Genomic DNA, 17,498 nt, shown 5'->3' on the forward strand with positions numbered 1-17,498 from the left:
AGTTTGTCTTATGACTGTAAGGTTCACAAAGTATTTCATTATACGAGTCATGAACGCTGTTTGCTTTAACTTAAAAAAAAAAAAATTAAAAATCTTTACGCAAGAACTTTTTATCTATCAAGTATATATCAGCCATGTTTTGATATCCAGAATTTGTGAACAGACAGTTTTTGTAGGCCGAGGTATGCAAACGTGAGTAAACTGGCTTTTTAACTTAACCCTGACCCTGCGTCTTACCGCCTAGAAAGGCAAATAAAATTAATAAAATCATTTCATAAAAATCCTAATTCTCTGAAAATAGTCAATATTAGCTTTTCAACATAATGCTCCTCACTCCTAAGATTTCCCTCCTTGAAGAACCCTTTTTTTCTTTGATAAGCTTCTCGGACTGACTTTATACCAGACCTAAAATAAATACAAAATTTATTGCTAAGGTTGCTAGAAAAATGGTTGGATCATTCTACCGCTTCAGAAGGTACTCACCCTCCAAAAAACATAACCGATACAAACTTTATTGAATTTATTAACGTTTATACAATTTTAATAAATATTTTAGACTTTAAGTTAAGTCGTTATATAATCATTCTTTAAAATTTCACTCATTTTGATCGCTTTGCATCATCTGTTTTAAATATGCTCCAAATGTCTATTGGAAGTTAATGTTGCCTATGAGTCCCGTACAACATCGATGTTCCTTTCTGTTTTAGCACTCACTTTTAATAAGTGCCCATTAGACCTTCAGAATTTAGCGATTGCGTTCTGAATTTCTTAACTCCGTCAAAAAAAGAACTGCTTTTAATTATTATATTACCCACGTGTTAACATGTTGACACGTTGTTAATAAGTAGGGGCCCAATACGTTGTGGATTCCGTCGCAAGGAATATAAGAAAGGAGTAACTAGATTCACTTTTTTCTGTTAGTGAATCTGGGGAAGTACCGCTCGGAGCAACCTGTCCTGTCTTTACAAAATCGACTTCATATTTAAGCGAAGAACGAGCTCTTGTCCTTACAACCTCTTTCGCATAGAAAAGATGCTGCTAGCCTCTCTCTACTGTATCAAAGTGTTCATCATAGGAGCGTGATTGAGCTCGAATCCTTGATAGCCCTTATAAAACAATCGCAGCCGGAACTCGTCTTTCTACAACCTCATCAAAGAGTTTTCTTTTCTCTCTCTAATACCAAAAGACAAACGAAACCCTCAAAGTTTCTTGTCTAGAACAACCAATCAGATGAATTAGATAACGCAAGTCTGCTTTCCAACCGACAATAGCATGGTTGTCTCCAAACCGAATTTAAACAAATACGTGTTGAGCCAGTCTTGAATAATCATTTACTCTGGAATAATCTTCTGTCAATCTCACTGGCATTTTTCGATTCTCTCATGAAGGCGATTATAGTCTAACTAATGATCTTTTTAAGTATTCTCTTTTAAATTATTCCAGTAAGTAGTGGCCCGCTAGTAAAAAAGAAATACCCAGTGTTACTCGAGTTGAAATATATTGGTATATATTATATATATTGTGTTAAAGAGTTACAAAGAAAAACAGAACGACAAAGTAAAGTAACAATATGTATTGCAAAGCATACAATAGGTGGGTTGTTCGTCATAGCCAACGAACAACCTCGGTTGGTCCAACCGGATATCGACAAACACCTTACGGCTTTGTCTTCCGTTATATATTGAAATTGTAATAGTCTATTAGTAGGTAGCAAATGTTAGTTCTGCCACAACACCCTCTCCCAAGCTGATAACTATGGGTAGTGTATCAGTATTTTTTCCTCTTTGGGTTGACGTTTGGTGATTTTCCATTTCCTTTTACTGCCCGAACGTCGTGGTTCTGGTGTGATTTGGGGAGGCTCAATATCAAACGTGTCGTAAACGGTTTCAATAACTTCTACTTCTTTCTGAAGCAACTTTTCTTGGTCCTCAGTCAAGCGTTTGCGTATCTGGTTCACAAGCCTTTTGTGTCTGAATTTTGTTCCTGGATTCTATAGATCACGTTTCCGATCCTTTGTAATACTTTTCCCAGTTCTCAAAAGGAAACATTATTTTTATAATATATAGTTTGGGCACAACTTGTATTTCAATTCTTAACACCTACTCACACTTTAATGTTATCCTAGACCCAAGCTAACATGAATAAATTAAAAAAATATATAAAGAGAAAGCCTCAAACCACATTATCTCCTTTCTAACAAGCCTTCTTACAATCATAGTTGCTTACATTGCATGAGCTCTACTCAACCCCTTTATCCAGTAACAATGAAATAGCAATGTCCCTAACTCACTTTGAGGAGTGTAACTATTCAGCAGATATATAACCTCTACAAACTACCTCAGTAACATTAACTAACAACGCGAGGTCACAGAAATACCTGGATTAGAACTCAGGCGCGGAGCAAACCCTCTCAGTGCTGACGGACCCAGTAGATCTTTCCAGATCATCCGTCTAGGAGAAGGAAAACTCTGAAACTAAACCAAAGAGGAGAGAGGCCTCTTCAGTCTTGGATGACAACCTTCCTAGAGCTGGTGACTCAAATAAATTCACCGGTTTGCTAACCTAAATTGCTTAAGGAGTATATAGGTTCTGTCTATCGCCCGGCTTCCATACTCCTTCTTTGCCTATTAGTCAGGCGCAGAGACACTATCACAGTGATTCCACAGAAACACCCAGTGGTAGATCTTGTTTCTTGTCTAGGGCAATGAACGCAGTTTCCCCACTCCCGACACACCCCACCTCTAAAACTGGGCACTTGAGTACGATATATGCCTGAGCAATTAGATTGGGTTGACCTTCCTCTGATTAGTTGAGGGTACCGGATTGACAGTTACTAGCTGCTGTTTCCGACTGGTAGTACAGGTGCCCTAACTCTTTGGTAGCGCTTAGAGCGACTGCTCCATAAACAACAGTTGTATAATATCGGGATGTTTGTAGTGCCATGTCGCGCATGAAAAGGGACCCTGCACTCATCCCCGGTGGGCTTTCCTGAGGCCAGTCCTAGTTGATAGAGGGTCAGCTGATGGTCTACTTGTGATGCATGTGTGATACTCTGCATAACCTCCTGTTCAGCTCCCCCTCACCTAACTGAAACTGGTTAAAAAAATATGATGACAGTACAATCTAAAAATAAGCTTAAACCAGGTTTAGGGTCAAACAAATCCAACTTGCCTCCTCCCTTAAGGCTTGCATTCACAAATATCCGTGGGCTTAGAACTAATTTAGCTGATGTTGAAGCATTTCTCCTAACAAATACCCCGTATATCTTAGCACTAAGTGAGACTAACCTATACTCCTCCATCCCCTCTAACTACTTTAACATGCCTGGATATCTCCCACTCTGCCGTAAGGACTCTGACAGACACATGCACGGACTTGGAGTTTACATTCGTAATGCCCTTCCCTTGACTAGAGAAACAAACCTAGAATCGGATGATCAAGCCTTTATGTGCTTTATACTAATTATGCAATACAACATTAGCTACTTTTACTTTCTCTACCGCTCTCCCTCGACCCAAGACTGCACCATAATAAACAAAGTCTCTGACGGCATAGACACAGCACTCTCCATCGACACTAGCGCACAAGTACATGTATTTGGAGACTTTAATGTCCATCACAAAAACTGGCTTAGATTCTCTACTTACACAGATGCAGCGGGCAACACAACTCATAGCTTCTCTATATCTCACTCCCTATCACAAATGGTTACTTTTCCAACCCGTTTCCCTGACCAGGAAGAACACGCATCACTTTTAGATCTGTTTTTGACCACAGTTCCTAATTATTGTATAACGAATGCCGAGAGACCACTTGGGAACGCTGGTCATGCAGTGATAATGGTTGAAATCGCCCTAAACTCTAGAGCCAAAACTGAAGAGCCAGTGCTCAAAACAACGAGATATTATAAAAAGACTGACTAGGAAGCCATCAGATCTTATCAAAGATGCCCCATGGGGAAATATTTTTCTCTTCCTGCTGAACAGTGTGCAAACGAGACCACTGAATGGTTCAAAACTGCAATCGAAGCGCATGTTCCTATGCGGAAATTCTATAGCAAGCCCTTCTCTCCCCAGTGGTTTACTTCGACTTGCGCAACTGCCATTGCTCAAAGGCAGCATGCATACTGCAGATTTAAGCGACATAAGTCCAGTTCAAACAGACAGAAGTACATAAAAGCTAGAAGTAACGTTAAGAAAGAAATAGCGACAGCTAAGAGAGAATTTACGGAAACCACTAAAAAACGCATCGAAGCAGAAAAACTAGGAACTCGTGACTTCTGGAAAATCTACAACAGTGTAGTAAATAATGGGCAATCGACAATTCCCTCACTAACCAACAATCACGAGGTTCTTTGCTCAGCAACCGAAAAGGCTAACATGCTTGCCAGTCGGTTTGCCTCGAACTCCACACTGGACCCTTCCAACCACCCCCTACCTGAATTTCATATGCGGACATATTAACCATGCTCTAGTCCATCACCTTACACAAGCTAAACTTCTGACTGACCAACAACATGGATTTAGACAAGCCCGTTCCACAGCAGACATCCTAACTGTAATCTCTGAACGTATATACTATTCACTGGACAAAGCGGAGGGGGGGCAGATATATCTCAGACTTTTAACAGGGTATGGCATCAGGGTTTCCTCAGGAAGATTAGATGATACGGTATCACTGGTAGAATACTTAACATAATTAAATCCTTCTTAGATAAGAGAAAAATCCAGGTTGTCCTCGACGGTCGTACATCTAAACAATATGATATAAATGCGGGAGTTCCTCGGGGGTCTATCCTTGGACCTCTATTGTTCCTGATATTCATAAATGACCTCCCCGACAAAATTGCCTCTGAGATGGGTATATATGCTGATGAGACCACACTCTATAACAGGCACGACAGGAAAACACATTAACATATATCTAAAGAAATGGCAGAAACCCTAGAGGATGACCTCCAATCAGTAGTGGAATGGAGACAAAAATGGATAATCACGCTCAATGCCGCCAAGACTAAACTAGTTTCATTCAATAATTACAAGAAACCTTCTCTATCACCTATAGCAATGGCCAACAACTCTTTATCTGAGAATACGTCTTTCAAGCTCCTTGGCCTGACGTTCACAGGAAACATGAGTTGGAACAATTACATCGAGGGCATTGCCAGGGCCACTGCAAGGAAGGTGGGCTCTCTCTAACGTGCTAGAAAACTACTAACACCCGAAAGTATCCTGTACCTCTATAAGGCAACCATTCGCCCATGTATGGAGTATTGCTGTCATATTTGGGCTAGTGCATCGGCTACTAGTCTCTCGCTCCTTGACAAGGTTCAATAGAGTCGCAAATCTGATAGGCCCTGAACTGGCATCTAAGCTTCAGCCTCTGTCCCATCGACGAAACTTTGCATCCCTCTGCCTGTTCTACAAGTATTTTAATGGTGAATGCTCTGATGAACTGCAAGCACTTGTGCCCCCACGACGTGAACACCCTCGACAGACCCGATAGGCTGCAAAATCTCACCCCACACTGTAGAGATCCCTAGATGTAAAAGATCTTTCTACTCCAGTAGTTTCTTCCCCAGAACCGCTAGACTTTGGAATTTCATTCCAGATCACTGCTTCCCCAATTGTACTGACGTGCAGAAGTTCAAGTGTAACGTGAACCAACATCTTGCTACCCAAATCCCTACATAGTACCCCAGTGGGTAGTTGTTGCCCCTGATAGTAGCTCCTTACACCAAAGTGGCAATGTGCCTTGTTTGGGGTGAAAATGTAATTAAAAAAAAATAATAAAATAATGCTTGCAGTATACTCTTTCCAAGATGGTATTTTTTAGTGGTGCCGGAGAAGTTATCCTATGTGTGGTTTGTCTTGATAGCAACTTCTCAAATACTGATATGATTATACGGATAAACATAATCCCCGCTGATGTTTTGCCTGCTGAAGTGTTAGTTTGTCGTAATCCGTTATACTTGAAGAAATTGCTGTGGAGCTTTTTTTTTCTGTGAGTGATGCATAAGCCTCCCTTAACGCCTATTTTAAGGTCTCTTCAAAGCGCTCTGTTTGACCGTTACTTCTCGGATGATATTGTGGGGTTGTAAAATGTTTTACTTGATATGTCTCGCAAAATTCATGGAACTCCGAAGAAGTGAACTTGGTAGCATGATCACTAACCCGGCAATCCACAACACGAAACGAGCGACAAGCTCATGTAAGAAATTAATGGTTATCGCTGTGGTGGGGTTCCTGCATCTAAGCACCTATGATTATTTGGAAAAAAATATCTACTACTATCAAGTAATAGAATTCAGACGGTAGTCCCGCAAAGTCTATATGTATCTTGGACCACAGTTGTTCGGATTTTAACCAGAGTTTGTGGATAATCGGTAGTGCCTTTGCAGCTAAAGCACAATCTCTACCCGCTTTAACCATGTTAGTTATATCTTGATTCATGAACAACCAGTAAACGAAGCTACGCATCAGGAATTTCATTCTGCTGGTGCCAGGATGACCCATGTAGAAGATTTTTAGTATCCTCTTTTGCAGCGCTTTTGGAATGATGACTCTCGATATAAAGTAGAATATTGTCGCAGGCATAATACATGTCAGAAATAAATTCTCCTTGTTCCAATTTTGGCGTTGTGTGTTTTTTTTTTGACACTAAGAATTCCATTTTAAAATCATAATACAATAAAATCATCTTAGTATGGCCGTAACTGTGGGTTGTCATGTTTTTTACCCCAAAATGTTTATTAGGGGCTTATGGTTTGTTTGCAGCGTAAAATGTCTACCGTGCAGGTAACGATAACATTTTGAAACTGTATAATGCCGAGACCTTCTTTCTCTATCTGTGAGCACTGTTTTTCGGCCAGAAGCAGTATTCTGGATGCACAGGCAATTGTTTTTTTTTTGTTTTTTTTCGACCCATCTGACATCTTATGTAACAGGCATGCACATATACCGTATTGACTAGCATCACTAGCCACTATGATGCCTAGTTTCGAGTAAAAATGTGTGAGGAAAAGGTCAGATGTTAACACCTTTTCATTTCCTCAGCAGTCTATTCTCAACGATTATCCCTTTTCAAAAGCTTATTCAAAGGTGCCCACAGTTCATGCATTCTTGGAATGAAGCACAAGTAATAGCGTAGTTGGGTAGTATTTTCTGGTGCGAGCATGTTCCTTATCGCAGCAGCACTCTCTGGGTCTGAACGTCTGCCATTCTTGTCAATTATGTGCCTTAAATATTTTGTCTTCTGCAGGAAGAATTCGCATTTGTTTTTCTTGATTTTGAATCCAAAATCCTGTAAGTCTGAATACTTCGTAGAGATGGTATTTAATTTCCACATCTCGACCAGAAGTCAATCCTTGCGCAAAGAAAAAAAAACATTTCAAATTGTCTGCACTTAGGTCTGCAAGTTTGAATTCGTCGTGATGTTTATTTATCATGGCTGCGTACGTTGCGAAAATCATCTTTGTCATTTTTCTGCAAATTTAGAAATGACTAACGCTTATGGAATAAAGATTTCGGGCTAAATAGTTCTGTAAGAAATTTTACAATCTCAGCGAACGTTAATTCAGACGTTTTCCGAAATAAAATAAAATCCAAAAGCTTATGTTTGACCGTCACTAGTTTCCGTAATAGTAAACAAACCTTTTTCTGGTCAGGCCATTTTTTTTGTAGTCTTTACTAAAAAGAACTTTCATACTGACGAAAATAAACTTCAAGTGATTTACCTTTTTCTGGTCCGTAGCAGAATTTTAATCGCATTCCATATTGAATCTTGTGAAAATTCAGTATTATCGGTGGACGTATTATTTTTATGACTTGAGTAAGCATCTCTTTCATGTCTTGTTCATTTACCTATTGTCATTTGTTCATTTACCTATTGTCAGTTGTTTCCTTGTCTTTCATATGAACGTTTCTGGTATTCAAATAATTGTTGTTGATGTTGTTTTCTTTCCTTTGCGAGTCGTTGTTGTTCAATTTGCAGTTTTAAAAAATGTTCGAATATACTTTGTAAGGAGTCTATTTTTTCATGATAGGAAAAATACCGTGTTCAGATTAACCAGTTCTTAGTATTTTTTTTAGAACAACTGGGAATAAAGGGAACAGCATTTCGTTTCTATTAAAAACTTTGCAAACGAACGTTACAGTTTTAAATTCCTTGGAAAGAATATTTCATAGACGCAAAAAATATCTGTTAACAAAGATATTCAATATTTCTTCAAAGCAAATGTCCTTCACCATAGAACAAAAATGTTTGTCATACCGAAAAAGGCCGAAAACTGTATTTATTTATTCTTTGTAAGTAAAAAAAAAAAGTTCGCTGACACACTTATTTAATGACGCGAGAAAAAAACACGTGAATAGTTTATATTTCTTTTTATTTTGTATTTACGGGTACGTCAAGATGTCGTGACAGTCTCGAGCAAAGAGAAGAAAAAATAAATTGTTACAAAGAAAAACAGAACGCCAAAATAAAATAACATGTATTGCAAAGCATACAATAGGTGGGTTGTTCGACATAGTCGACGAACGATCTATCTTTGTCTGTGATCCAACCATCTATGATGGTTGAAAATTGCCCCAGAAGGGGGCGAATGAGAGCTGAATTAGTGTTAGTTTTTATTTATATGAATGATCCTAGATACCAGCGGCGGCCTTGCTGGTTAAAACAGATTGATTGCTGATGCAAAATATCATGAAGGAAAAATAATTCCAGGAACATTAATAATAATATTGTTTTGTGAAGAGAATCCTTACATGATGTTGGATAGTAAGTTTGTCTTCGATTTTACTATGAAGTCAAGGTTTTAGTTTTGGCCATATGGAAAAACAGATTATGGAAAATTTGTCGGGGAATCACCTAGTTAATATGCACAGGTGATGTGGCAAATTAGCCAATCCGGGTAAATCAAAGTATGACGTAATGAAGAAGGATTGGTTGGATGAGAAACGCAGATTCGCTAAACCTCACCAACTATCTGTCTATAAAAGGAGGCGCGGAAGCGATTTTCGCCAGTCGATAACAGAAAAAACCCGGTTGGATTCGAAAGTCGGGTCTGTCACCACCCGTACTACACCCCAGTTTACTAACCGTCCGATAAAGGGAGAAAAGAAAATCGGCATCAGAAAAAGGTCCCGTTCGAGTTACTATTTAAGAAAACTGCTGGTAAAAGAAAATTGCATATATTTTTATTTTCCTTTTCTCCTGTTCATAATTCTACAAGAATAACATTTTTTTTTGTAATCAGAATTTATTTTAATAATTAATCCATACAAACGAAAATTCAAGTTTGCGTCTGAAGTCAGTTATTCGTCGCTTACAGAACTTGTGATTAATTTGCAGATAAATGATTCCAAATCGAAGTAATCTTTTTTAGCGAGCAGCAAGCAAGAGGAGTGTGGCCAACCTAGCGCCGTGCATCCGGCCCGCAGCGATTAGAGACATTGAGTTGAGTAATTCTAACTTTGCGAGATTTTTCTGATTTTTCTTTTTCTTTTTATTTATTTATTTTTTACCTGCGAATCACTGTTGAGGCAAGAAATACAGGAATCTCACCAAATCCGTCATCATAGACTCGACTGAGACCACACTATTGGACTTCCGTTGGTGTTCGAATCAAAACTACCTTGAACTACACTTCGGTACCGGTGAACACTACGGTATTCCTTGTGTTATATTTTTGACTGGTGGAGACCGGGTTTTCATCGTGTTATAAGTCCACCAGATATCGACTGACATCTTATGGCTTAGTCTTCCGGTATTTATTGAGATTAGACTAGTCTATTAGTACGTAACATAGGTTTGTTCTGCTACAACATGTTTCCAGGTGGACAGTCCGGAGAACCATAAGTCAAATTATATTAAAATGTGCTTCCTAGTTAAATATCAATGCCATTTCTACTTCTAAACTTTGCTGCCGCATTTCATTGTGTCGATTTAAGTTCTTAAGCAAACGAAATCGTGTTCGTTTGAGGTACGATAGAAACCATCAATTTCCACTTTCCATTCTTGTACTAAAAGTACAGATAATATTAAATAAAAACCATTCGATACAGTGTTTGGCATTTTAGCTTCTGATGATAAAATGGAAGGTTTAACTACAAAAAAAGTAAGCGTAAAAATGCAATTATCGCGGAACGTTTTAATAAGATATAAAAATAGAAAGGAAAAATGGATTTTGTTGATTACGTTTCAGTGTACGCTATATTTTTTTTATTATTTTAACAAAAATTTGATTATTTGAAATATAAAAACTATTTTAATGTGTAATCATCGAAGTTACGTTGAGGCGAGAAAAACGCATGCATGTGGATTTGTACGAGTTAAAAGTGTGATCAAATGAAAATTGCAATTTATAATATTACATTTTTTGTTTTTATTTTTAGAGCGCACATTTTAAAGCTTTTTTTTTTTTTTTAAATCTTATATTAATGTTTTCTTCCTATTTTCTCACTTCTGATTTTCAGTTCTACTGGTTTTAAATTAATGGAGAAATCATCATGCTGACCATTATTTTTAAAAGGTGAGAAAAATGTGTTTAATTTGTGACTTTTTTAGCATTCAAAATTTTATCTCTTTCACGGTTGGAATTTCACAGTGATTTTTTCTTTTAGAGTTAATAAGAACACTCCATTTTTGGGACTATTTTACCATATTTGTCCAAAATTTTCTGTGTATATCTATTTAGCAGTTTTGCATGATGATGAACTCAAATTTAAATATGTTAAGGCCTTGGGGACTTTTGGGGCTGGTGGGATGGGGGGGTAAATGAAGGACTTAGTCATTTCTTCACTTGTTGCGAATTTAATATATTCATTGCGAATACAACAACGCTTATTTGATGTTTTCATTCATCATTGTCCAAGAATTTGTTTATATATCGCATTATGTAAAGTTAAGCAATTTTTTTTCTGTTCACCTAAGGTCAACAGTTTCTCAATATTGCATTCATTGCACATTTGGCATAACGAAAATAACATTTTACCTTCAAAGATCAGTTAAATAAACGACTCTTGAGACGAATTCATCTCAACAGTTCAAAATTGGCCGCGATTTCAGAGTATAAAGTTTTTGTCAGGTACGACTTGGGGAACTTTTCATATGTATTTATGATTTCCGTTGTGTCGAAGATTAAGATAACATGTGTTTGTATAATGAAAATATAAGGAGTTTGTTATATTCATAATTGTTTCGCTTGTTGTGATGTTTACCAAATATTTTTTCATAACATTTAAAACTTTAAATCTGCTTATTATGATATCGTTTTGTCATTAAATTATAAATTGAACTAAAGTTTTTTTTTGTGCTAATGCAGGGTGATCCGCGCTATTTTTTAAAATCGTATTTCCAAGTTTAATTAAAGTTTTATGTTTTTTTTATTCAATTGTAAGGTTAAAGTCCAGAATAGGTACAAAACACCCTCCTCTCCCCATGTTAAGAATGGCTTTTTAAATAATAACGTTATTATTTCAGCACGAATCACTCTCTGCATGAGCAACTTTTTTATATATAACTATAGATAATTCAGTTCATTCATTTCTTATGAATCAGATAATTTAATTGTTGATATCAGCGTTTTACATGTTTTAGAATATTTACGTATTTGCACACTCTATTGTGTCGCAGTGTATAATAGCCGTCCCAGCATAATTTTACAACTAGATACATACATTTGATTATGAATGATAATGATACCGTGTAGAATTGAAGGTACTATCAAAAAAGAATGACAGTCTATCTATATGAACTTAATCAATTTTATTAGACAACTTAAGACTATGAAAGTTCCTGAAGGAAAAGTTGAAAGTGTTCAAGGGACGTTTTAACTCTTTTCAAGCGAGCTTGCTGCACAAATGTCAGTGTTCAATGCATATCTAAAAATATCAATCAATCTCAAGTGATTTCACGTTTTAGCTGATGTTCGAACATGGCTCTTCGTGTTCACCACTCGCCAAACTCTGCTACGTAATTTAACGCTACATTTCTGAATCATAAATTCAACAAGAGAATTTAAATCCAGTTATTTGCAAAACAGTTGCATTAATTGATTTCTGCTATCTCCTGTCTTTGAACAAAATATTTAAATGAAAAATAAAACTTAAATAAATGAAAATGAAAAATATTTTTACTCCAAACTAAATAGAAAGAAACAAAAAAACAAAACAAAAAAAAACACGCTCCGTTGTTTTACAAAAGTTGCTCATTTAAACTTAACCTGCTCATACACCCCCGATATACTCCCACACAAGAGAAAAAGAAAAAAATCTGAAGATTTGAAGAAAGCTACATTTGAACGATTTCTGTCTAATTTTATCATATTTGATTCGTCAAGTAGCTAGATTGATAGCTTTTAAGAATTAGGAACTTTAAGATGGGAAGTATATTAGCCACTTGACACTAGTCATGGCCCACGCTTTAAGGAATTAAATACATTGGTTCAAAGTTATTTACACATTATTTTCTGTTCAATTATGTGAGAAGCTATACGTTTTTAGCATTTTAACTTTCGCTTAACAATGTGTGAGGCAAAAATATTTCTTGTAAACCAATATCTATTTACATTATTTGGTTTACTGTTCTCATCCTCTTGCTTATATTCACAATATTTCGGCCGAAATAACCTCCGATCTTATTATATGTGTCTTTTCGGACTTGTAAATAAATACGTGGACCTAATGTCTCATGGTTAAAAGAGTTGATTAACAATAAATTCAAAGTGACAATGTTCATGCGATAATAAGTACGATATCATGAACATCAAATTTTTCCTCAAGTCATGGTTGACGAAATAAGTAAAATCTACTCCGGTTGATAAAATAAACGGTTTAGTTCAAAATTTCGAACAGACTTAGTGATAAACAATATGGATTCTGTCCTGCAATATCTACAGCTAAAGAGAAAGAAACCCCCGTTTCTATTAAAGAGTTTATATATGTATATTATGTACACATGCGCATGATAAGTCGATGTAAAATCGTAAACCTTCGTGATACCTATGGAATTTAGCAAGACAATAAAAACTCAGAAAAATAAAATAAATGTCTAATTACACACTTACAAGCAGTATTCACTTAATCGTGTGGTGATGTATTTGTGTGTCAGTAACGCGGTACTGATTTGAACCAAACTTCTTTGTGTCTGGTAGGCGCAGAAGGTCAAGAGGTTGCCGGTAACACATCAAACTCAATGACTTCCATTTACAGAGCGTATGAGTGCACAGGATGTTACTACCCACACACGTATGCCATGACATAAACAGAAACGCACATGGGGGTCTGGAAGGTTAGACAGTCGATTGGAGTCGAAATTTAGTAGGCATCCGAACTTGATTTGGTTTCGAGACCAGGAAGGTCAGAAGAAAAGATGTGTTGACGGAAACGAAAGAAAACTTAAGTGAGCAATGTAATGGTTCGAAATAAATAGACCCTTGCCAGAAAATCGGCGTCGTGTTTTCGTCTTGAATGCTCTTTACAGACCATCGACCAGTGACGAGAAGAATCGCATTCCAGAAGACACAAGATAACAAAAAAGTATGTTGAACTCTTAACGTGTATATATGCACACAAACGCACATAAAAACGCACAGTAAAGAACTACAGCAAGTAGATACGCAAATTAAGGGCCCTTAAAGGAGCTCCATACGACTGTATAAATGTATATTATTTGGATATAATGGACTCGAATATAATGCAATGGGAACAGATGTACGCGAACACGTTACATAGAGACCGCAGTAGGACACACCCACACACACACGTTAGGGCAAGGCGACGTAGACACAGTTATATAGAAGGAAAGACATAACGTATCATATTTTTCTAATAAACTTCTGATCAGCAATAAATTTAAAATATAGTGATGTTTAAAGCTTTTACTTGGATAGAAAAGCCGTTCTACCATTTACAATATGAGGCAAAGTAATAAAACTGTTAACGCGATGGTGTTCCAAATAAAAATACTTGATATACGTTTCATACAGCCAGGTGTGAACTTGCTAAAGTAGCTGACAAATGTAAACAAATCTGCACAACTTAATTTTAAATCTTAAAATCATGATAAAAACACATGCGCTCCTTTTTGCTCGATAACATTGATGACCCCCAACGTTGTTTCCACGGGCTTCTCTTTATTTCCGTCATGTTGTTGTCTCTCAGCTTAGCGGCTGTCGACGGTGGGGAACACATGCGTTCACAAGTATGAGAAATAATATAAAATACGAAAACAAACTTCGACACATTCTGCAAACATCAGTTGCACTCTGTGTGTGTGTGTGTGACACGATCCACCCTAAGATCCACATCTACGTTCTGTCGAGGCTGTGTTTTCAGCCTATCTCGCCCTTTCGAACTGATCGAAGCCATAACCTGCCTTTCAACTGTGTCAAATTCCGAATTCTCAATCGGAAAACTGTCGTCAAGTTACAAATACAAAGTTGTCCACAAACCGTCTCCAACGTAATGTACTTGCAATAACCCTTATCTCTGAGTGGCTTCCAGGCCTTGATAAGTGGTGACCACTGTGTAAAAAAAACTATCGGCAAAAGTAATCGCTATCCACCAAAATAACCGCAAACCAACCCCAAACACACTGACCGCTATGGTTCGATCTTTTCTCTAAAATCACGACCACAACTTGATTAAAAACCCTGTTCAACTTCCATTGTTCTGTTGATAAAGGTATTTCTTCCTTTTTGTCATACTTTTTCTATCTTATTTCCTATCACTTGAGGGACGCCTATAAAATAACAATATAACAATTAAATAATTCTTCAAGTGTTTCAACCTTTTTAAGTACGCTTTCTTGGTTTGATTTAATTTTGGCTTTATGAAACGAAGGACATATTTACAAGAATGGATTTCGTTTCTTTACATTTTTTAAAAGATTTTGAGTAATTTCTGGATCTAATGTCCCCATTGCCCCAAATGACTCCATATATAATGAAATGCAACTTTCAATGGTGTCTTAAGATTTTGTGTAAAGAATGTATCCTTATCGAAATTTTTATCTTCTATTAACGTAGCGATTTATAGACAACATAAACGTTTATACACGCCCGGGTGTGGGTGTATATATGCTTGTTGTATGGAGGAAGGTGTAATAATGGACGCGTGCAAATCTGACAAGTATGCAATGCTCTTGGCCAAATTATTTATGCATTGCGAGTTGACACTTATGTGACGTCCGCGACCTCCATCGAACTGCATTCTTTTCAACATATTCTACGTGTAGAAACACAACTCAAACCATAATCAGAAAAGTGCATTCATGTGTAAATTTTCTAAAACCAGCATTAAACTTTTTCTCATTTGAAGATTTTACAGATTCTGTTAAAATGATTCGAAATGTTTGCATTCATCTCTAAGTTTCTTATCAAGAATACGATTTCTTTTACATACTCCCTCAGCATTATATATATATATATATATATATAAGATATGACAGTAGGGAGATGGTCTACCTGATCACTTTAGAGCCTGGAATCCTTGATGCTCTTATGCCCTGCGATGAAAGGAGACAGAGTTCCCAGTGGAAGCATGCTGGTTCATTCAGACGCAAGAATGCCAGACAGAGCAAATCTACCTAGAAACTTATGATGCTCCCTATTTTGACAGCACAGGCATGATCTACATGAACTGGGTTTCTACTGCATAGTCAACAAGGAATACTATGGTGAGGTTTTAAGGGAGTTCAGGAAGAGATTTCGTCGGAAGAGGCCAGTACTTTTCAAATCAGGTCGGTAGCATTTCCACAATGTGAATGCATCAGTCCACAACTCCATCCTTGTCACGGACTATTTGGCCAAAATTTGCATCAAGACAGTTTCTTACCCACTATCTTGCTCAGACCTTGTTCCTTGAGATTTTTGGTTATTCTCTAAACTCAAAGAAACCTTCATAGGGGACTTCCAGAAATTGTCATAACGGTACAAGTGCATTACAGCCGGAGGATATTACTTCGAATGGAACTAGAGTTTAATGTATGTACTCTGAATAAAGGTGCTCATACGAAAATGTCTAGAAACTTATTGAAGGCACCTCGTATATTCAATATCATAATTTAAGTTTTCAAAATGATTTTCGAATTTCAAACCTCCGTCGTGATAACCGTTAAATTACTATACGACTAATGAGTACGAAACACGAACGTCCGTTTTTTTTTGCTTATGAGTCACTACTTATCAAGGTCCGGATGCCACTCAAGGATAAGGGTTAATGAGTGTACAGTAGTCAATGTGACAATATCGTAGTAATAGTTAGTAGGAAAAATTTGGTAAATTGGATTACTTAAGGGAAAGTTGTTTATGTTGAACGTGAAACCGATCATATTGTAGTCAGCTGGAAAGCAGGCAAACTGTAGAGAATTCCACAGGAGTGCAGTTCCAAGAAAGAAGCTTTGTTCATGGAACCTACATTTAGGATTCGGCACAGATAAAAAGTGGGGAAAAATATTGATAGTAGCTTCAACTAGACGAGTGTTTTTCGTGAAAGTTTGGCGAGAGGGACAATAGATTGGAGCTCAGACGAGCACTTGTCATGAAAATAACGATAAAGCAGAGACAGGCTTGCAACGTCTCTTCTGTGGGAAAGAGGTTGTAGGGAAGAGAAAGGGGCATCCCCCACTAGGCTACGAAGTCTATTTTGAACTCTGTCAAGACAGAATAATGTGCGTCTAGCAGCTCCTACCCAGATGTGGCAACAATACACCATCCTTGGACGTATCTGGCTCTTATATAGGTAGATAATTACACCAGCAGCGAGATATCTACTAGAGCGGTAAAAATATCCCATCATTTTCCAGCGACCTTGGCAATGGATTTGATGTACGTGTTCTATTTCAGATCAAGAGTAAAGGTCAAACACAGAAGCTTGTCAAAACATGGAGCTTCTCCAAGATGAGTCATTCATTTTAATTGATGCCCGACGCGGATCAGAGCGTTGATGGTGTAAAGATAGTACCTTGGTTTTGGATGCGTTAAAAGTAACCAGCCACGTTTTTCCCACTTGAACAACGTTCTCAAGATCAGAGGAGAGAGAATCAGAAGAATTGGGCATTTTCAGCCTATCATGTGTTGCCATAGATGGTAGTGTCGTCAGCATAAATGTCTACAAATTATCTTAGGATGTGATTTGGGTGATCATTTATGTTGATCAAGAAGAGAGTTGGGGCCCAGGATGAACCTTTCAGGGACTCCAGCATTAATACTGTGACCTTCTGATTTTTGCCCATCAAATATTACTCTTATGAACCTATCAGAGAAATGATTTTATAATTGAGAAGGCATTTCCAGCTATACCGTAGCTGGAGATTTTGTGGAGTAGACCTTTATGCTATACCCTATCAAAGGCCTTTTATATGTCAAGAGCAATTACCTTAGAAAAGAAACCTTTGTCCAGAGATTCACAAATTCTATGAGATAGAACTGTTAGCACATCCGCTGTAGATCTAGCAGAACGGAAACCATGTCGCTAAGAAGGTTACTCTTTCTGAGA

General features: G+C 37.3%; 1 protein-coding gene across 2 annotated transcripts in view; it reads left to right on the top strand.

Annotated features, from left to right (window-relative positions):
* Positions 1-17,498, top strand: part of LOC145283663 (neuropeptide Y receptor type 2-like) — an 809,226-nt gene that overhangs the window by 661,183 nt on the left and 130,545 nt on the right. For both annotated transcript variants that reach the window (XM_080132664.1, XM_080132665.1), the window contains one exon: positions 10,476-10,531. The gene's annotated coding sequence lies outside the window, so the exon portion shown is untranslated. The remainder of the gene's footprint in view (positions 1-10,475; positions 10,532-17,498) is intronic.

Source organism: Euprymna scolopes, chromosome 8 (assembly GCF_053919585.1).
Source record: "Euprymna scolopes isolate OS-2025 chromosome 8, ASM5391958v1, whole genome shotgun sequence".
In the NCBI taxonomy this organism is placed as follows: domain Eukaryota; kingdom Metazoa; phylum Mollusca; class Cephalopoda; order Sepiida; family Sepiolidae; genus Euprymna; species Euprymna scolopes.